Source organism: Camelus dromedarius, chromosome 13 (assembly GCF_036321535.1).
Source record: "Camelus dromedarius isolate mCamDro1 chromosome 13, mCamDro1.pat, whole genome shotgun sequence".
Taxonomy (NCBI): domain Eukaryota; kingdom Metazoa; phylum Chordata; class Mammalia; order Artiodactyla; family Camelidae; genus Camelus; species Camelus dromedarius.
Genome location: NC_087448.1, coordinates 12,983,547 through 12,989,600, shown reverse-complemented (window position 1 = coordinate 12,989,600; position 6,054 = coordinate 12,983,547). Strand labels below are relative to the sequence as shown.

Here is a 6,054-nt window from a genome sequence, read left to right as displayed (position 1 = left end):
TGGTTTTGCCTTTGTCACTTACACCTAGTCTTATTGGAAATGAATAGTATTCTGCCTCATTTTAAAGGCAAGATATATCTTTGTGACTAACACAATGGCACGGTGACAGAGTGCAGCCTGCTCATTAAATCATCTAACGGTTCTTTGTAAATTATTTAATAAATGAGAGCTACAGGTTGAGACTAGAAAGTCTGAGGTATGTTTTAGGTTTCCGTGGTCTGCTGGGTGGTCATGACCTTTTTCACCACATCTCACCGGTAGCCCCAGTTATTGTCTGTTGTATTCCACTGAGGTGTAGTTAATTGAGCTGAAAAAAACTGAAGCCTTTTCATACATTTTGTGAACTTGCAACAATGGGAAGAGGAGAATCTTTGTGTTACTTACACAAAGAACATGGAAACTGTAATCAGCTTATAAGAAATATGTTACTGTGCTTGGGTTTATGAGACTTGAACAGGTTTTGTTTTACTTTATTTTTTAATTTATGGTTATCACTGATAATTTATTTTGTTACTCAAGAGCCATTGTTAAATGAAGGAAAACAGTTGTTAATAAACATTTAAAACAGTTGTGAATAAAGTTTAGTAATCAGAGCTCAAAATATATAGTTCATAAGTCGTGACACAGTATCCCCTCCTTTTCACTTTGAGTGTTTCCAGTGGAGATTTGTCACCATAGATTACAGAAAGCTAAGTGTATGCTGCAAACTCTAATGAAAGATCAAAACTTTTCTACTTTTCTTTCTCTGTCAGATAACGCTTTCTTAAAAATCTGCTTTTACGTTTTTTTCTTAAAGAAGATGAATGGTCTGTCCAGAGCTCACCGTCCCCCACTGCCTCCCTGCCAGAGGCACTTTGTTTCTTCCCTTAGGAAGGTGTATGAAGATGTTTATTTTATTGACACGTGAAATAACAGTAGCCCCTGATTAGCTGAATGCCTCCTGTGCGTCAGGCCATTCACACTCATCACTGAGCCCGAGTGCAGTAACCAAGCTCCCCTTTAACTGAGTGTAAGGGAGAGTGAGTGATTCCCCATAGTCACCTAACTTCATTTTTCTACTTTACCCTCATGGTTTAATGAGCACTTATTAGATATTGTGTTACATTTTAGTGAGAACGAATGGCTATCCATAGTTAATTTTAGCTGTTGATTTTCACATTAAAACTAGAATTGTGCTGAAAGTCAGAAATGAGCTTGAATATTTCCGTGTGCACCTCAGCTCACTTCAGTATTTGAACCTTGGCTTTCAGCCAGACTGTGTTGCTAGCAGGGAGACATAATCCGGGCAGAAGAGCTTGCTTTAGGAAAAATGTTCATGATCTCAAGTAAAGTAAGCCATGTCTGATGAAAATGGAAGGTACACATCTAAGGCCAGTGCTGACATAAAGGAGACTAGAACTCATACAGCAACATACACATTGGCCCCTTCAGCATGTTTCACTTAGGAGGCTGTGCATATGCTCTGGAAATTCTCTGGAAATCTGGAATTATTTGTGAAACATTCACTTTAAAATAGCTTCAGTGGTGTCAGACCTTTGAGGTTTTTTGTTTTTGAGAAATGTTATGATGGCTAATCAACTTGAGACCAGATCTGAAGAGATAATACCAATGTTTGTTCCAGCATGTATTTGTGAATTGAGACTAAAATAATGAGATTGGTTTTCCTACGAGATCTGAAAACGAGCGTATGCTAGCTTGAACTCGTGCCGTAGCTCTCTAGTACTGCTGCTTCCACACTGGGGTGCCTTCTCTGCACAACTCCAGGGCCTCGTGCACACTGTGCTCTAGGAGTGACAGTTACGTAGAGTACCAGGAGGCCTGGAGTTGTGGAAGGAGTGGTCCTGCCCACTACAGCCCAGTCTCCCTAGAGCAAAGGGAGATCAGCTGATTGATGGAGTTCTTTGTGCTAACCTTACCACCTTTTTTCTTAGGTTTAAAATCAATTTAAAATAGAGTTTAAAAATGTAAATCAGATCGGATATTATTTAAAATTCTCCATTTGCTTCCCAGTGCACTTAGAAAAAAGTGATCCATGCTTATTACTCTGTTCTACAAGGCCCCACGTGGTCTGGTCCCTTCCTCTATCTCTGAGCTCATTTCATATCACTCTCCCTCCCACCATATCTCAGCCTCATCATCCAAAAATACCTCATTTATATCACTGCCTCAGAGCCTTTGCACTAGCTGTTTCTTCTGTCTGGAATGTTCTCTTCCAAATCTTAGCATGTTGCATGGTTGAATCCTCTTCCTTCAGGTTCTCAGCTCAAGTATCTTTCAGAGACCTCTGACCATCTGTGGTGGATTTGTATGGTAGCTAAACTGGAAATGTGCTCCTCAGAATCATCCCTGCATAATTCCAGAATAGCATGGATCACAAGAGACGTTTGATGTGAGATTTAGTGGACCAAAGTGAAGTAGCCAGATCCAGATACTTGTTATGATTGAAAGGTCCAAGGAAGGCACACACTGTTGCTGCTCACCCACATTATTGCTTGCCTACTAGCTCATCTTGGTCTGTGGGCCAACAGCCAGGCCCAGGAACACCAGCTCCCGCTGGGTCACCTCCTTCAGCTTCTCAGACTCCTGGGCCAGATGTGTATGTTACTCTGTGACAAAGGGTGCCAGGTTCTGCAGGACATCCCCGCCATGAAGGTTGGAGGCTTGAAGGCATGAGAGACTGACCTGGGTTCCAGTCCATCCTCATGAGTTCCACCCAGTTCCCATGGATTCTGCTTCCCATGGATGGGATCCTGGCAGGTCCCAGAGTGTCCGTGCTTTCCCCACTTCACATCCATTTTCTCTTCTCACTTGCCAGACACAAAAGAAATAGCCTCCTATAATCCTTATAATAAATTACTTATTTTATATATTAAAGATGGAGAGTGTGTGTGTGTGTGTGAGTGTGTGTGTGTTATGTCCCAGTGATTCTCCCTTTCTGATCAGACCCTACAGACACACCATCCTGTCTAATTCTGCTCCCCATCCTGATCACTATTACACTGACTGCTTTTCTCTTTGTGGTACTTACTGCTTTATCTTTGCCTGTTGCCTCTCTCCCCAGTTAGACTGTAAATTCTGGGGGAGTTTGGCTATTGTCTGTATTGTTCATTGCTGCATCCCTAGCTCTTAGAACATTGTCTGGTGCATACTAGATGCTCAAAAATACTTTTAAATGAATGGATGAAAGCAATTCTAAAATTAAATACTTAAACTTCCTATATAGTGACTTCAATAATGCCTATTAAATCATGTGGAACTGTGAATGTGTAAAAATCTTGAGTAGTCAAGAAGATGTTAATAAAGTCTAATCTCTAAAACTCATTAATTATAAGAGGATTCCTCAAGTTGCCAAAGAGGCAGCTTTATTTTATATAGACTGTAGTAGGACTATGTGACTGCCACCTTGCCCTTCACAACTAAAAGCACCAATTTTAAAGACACTTGCGTCAGCTAGAAGAAGGAATGTTGACAGTAGTCAGAAGCAGCCAGGAGAATACAGAAAAACTAAGAGTGACACTAACACTCAAATCACAGCAACCTGGGGTCATTGGTGCATCAATAGACACTTAGAGCTTTATTGTTCAATATATTGTTCAATATGACAGTAGCCCTCATAATCAAAAATTAAATTATAAATTATGTTCAGTATGCTCAGAGAAATGTTCAAATACATTGTTACTGTTTTATTTTTGTTAGATTGGTAATGTATGTCCATTGTACAAAAATTAGAAGGTTGAAAAGGGTAAAAAAGTCAGTCCTCCCAGCCACACATTTCTCTTCCAAGGATTCAACCTTTGTTACCGGCTTCTTGTTTATTTTTCTAGAGATGGCCTCATGTAAAAAATAAACATATGTGAAACACAGATTAGAGCATACCATACAGGTTGTTTTGTGCATTCAGCAGTTTATTCTGTATTCCTACCTACTGAGTTGCCCCATTTTTTCATCAGTTGCTTAGAACTCCATTATATGAATGTATCTTAATTTTTTAAAGTAGTCCTCTGTTACCGGACATTGTTCGTTTTCAGCCTTCGCTATTGTAGGTAGCCACTAAACACTTGGAATAAAAACTTTGCTGACCCTCTTCCCCTCTCCCAGCCCCTTCCTGTCTCCTCATTGCACTTTCCAGTTTCTAAATCATTAAAATTTCCAGAGTGATAGAGTTGTCTTTTTTATTCATGGTGGAACCTGATAGTTTATGCTAATGAGATGACTCAGGATGAGGGCTGACCACACCAGAAAGACCAAATATTTGATTAGAGGTTTGGGGCTTTGAGTCACAGTGGTGACTCAGCCTGACCTCTGGGGAGGGAAAAGGGGATGGGGATTAAAGTCAACCTTGTGGTCAATGCACCAAATCCATCATGCCATTGTAATGAAACCCCAACAAAAACTCTGCACACTGAAGCTCCTGTGAGCTTATAGATTCTTTTAAAATACAGGTTGAATTATAAGTATTTTTTTAATGGCCACTGTGTTCCACCTCACAGGAAGAAAAGCCTTTCTCTTGGAAATTGTTTAAATCCTCCATATTTTCTTCCAGCAGCCTTGTGTTTTTTGTTGTTGTTGTTGTTGTTGTTTTTTATGTTTAAAGTTTTGATCCACCTGGAATTTATTTTGCTGTTAAGTATGAACTAGAGATACAACTTAATTTTTTTTCAGATGGTTGTCCACTTATTGCAACATCATATATTGTATAATCCACCTATTCTTTATTGATTTGTTGCTAATCTATTTTGGGGCTTTTAAGCCTTTTCTATAAACTGTTGATTCATGATCTAGTACCATACTGTTTTAATTATTGTAGCTTTAAAATAACTGATAGGAATAGTTTCCTGTTAGTACTCTCCTTCATAATTTTTATATCATTCTTGCCAATTTTTTCATTTGAGCTTTAGAATCAGTTTTTTTTCCTGATTTTTCAAAAGGAAAACAAATCCTGTTTACTGTTTTTAGTGGGATGAATTAAATTTCCATATCAACTTAGGGAGATTTGACTTCCTTAACATGTTGGATGTTAATTTCACAGATGGTAGCTCGTCCTTTTGGCTCCTTAGCCAAGCATGTCATCAACTGTCTGAACTGTGGTTGCTTCCATAGTGATCCAAGAAACTGGTATGAAATACCTTTCTATTTCTTTAATATGAGCTTGTGTTTGTCAATCACTTTTTAAAGATTTCTTTATTTAGAACTTGCACATTTCTTGATACCTCTGGATATTTTTATTGTTTTCTTTCATTATATCCTGCACATGGCTGTTGTTTTACATATGAAGACTGTTGGTTTCTGTATTTTAATTTGCTCTCACTGACTAACTGAAATCTCCTAACAGTTGTAATAACTTTCTAGTTGATTCTCTTGTACTTTGTAGATAAACAATCATGTCATCTGCATATAATGGTCATTTTAATTCTCTTCTTTCCCTTTCTTACCTCTCATTTTTATTCCTTATTGCTAGTATCTCTGAAACAATGTTAGTTTTTGTAACGTGGTGGTAAGAGTTCTACATTCCACATGAAGTGGTTCCAAGTAGACTTTGAAAAATTAAATAGATTTACTGCAATCCCTAGAGGAAAAACTAAGAAAAAAAAAACAACTATACAAACATTTTGTCAAAAATACAATAGGAAAATTAAAATAAAATAATAAAAAAAAATTCAAATAACCCAACAAAAGAGAAGGCAGGGGAATTAAAAACAGAGAAAAACAGAAAACAAGCAAAAAACAAAATGATGACCCAAATCCAAACACATCAATAATCATGTTAAATGTAAGTGTTCTGCATACATCAGCGAATAGACAAGAGATTGTCAGAATAGATTTTTTAATGTTGCAGTTATATGCTGTCTGTAAGAAACTCACTTCAAATATAATGATATAGGTAGCTTAAAGTAAAATCATGGGTAAGATATACACATGCAAATAGCAATCAACTGAAAGCTGGAATGACTGTATTAATATCAAAGTAGACTTTAGAGTAATGAAAACTACCAGAGATAAAGAAAAGATGAAAAGATAAAAGGGTCAATTCACTAAGACAACATTGCAATCCTA

The 6,054-nt window shown here is 37.7% G+C and overlaps 1 long non-coding RNA gene across 1 annotated transcript in view; it reads left to right on the top strand.

Moving 5' to 3' along the window:
- Positions 1 to 4,996: 4,996 nt before the first annotated feature.
- Positions 4,997 to 6,054, top strand: part of LOC135322728 (uncharacterized) — a 50,327-nt gene continuing 49,269 nt past the window's right edge. The window contains exon 1 of the long non-coding RNA XR_010383500.1: positions 4,997 to 5,115. This is a non-coding gene — a long non-coding RNA (uncharacterized LOC135322728). The remainder of the gene's footprint in view (positions 5,116 to 6,054) is intronic.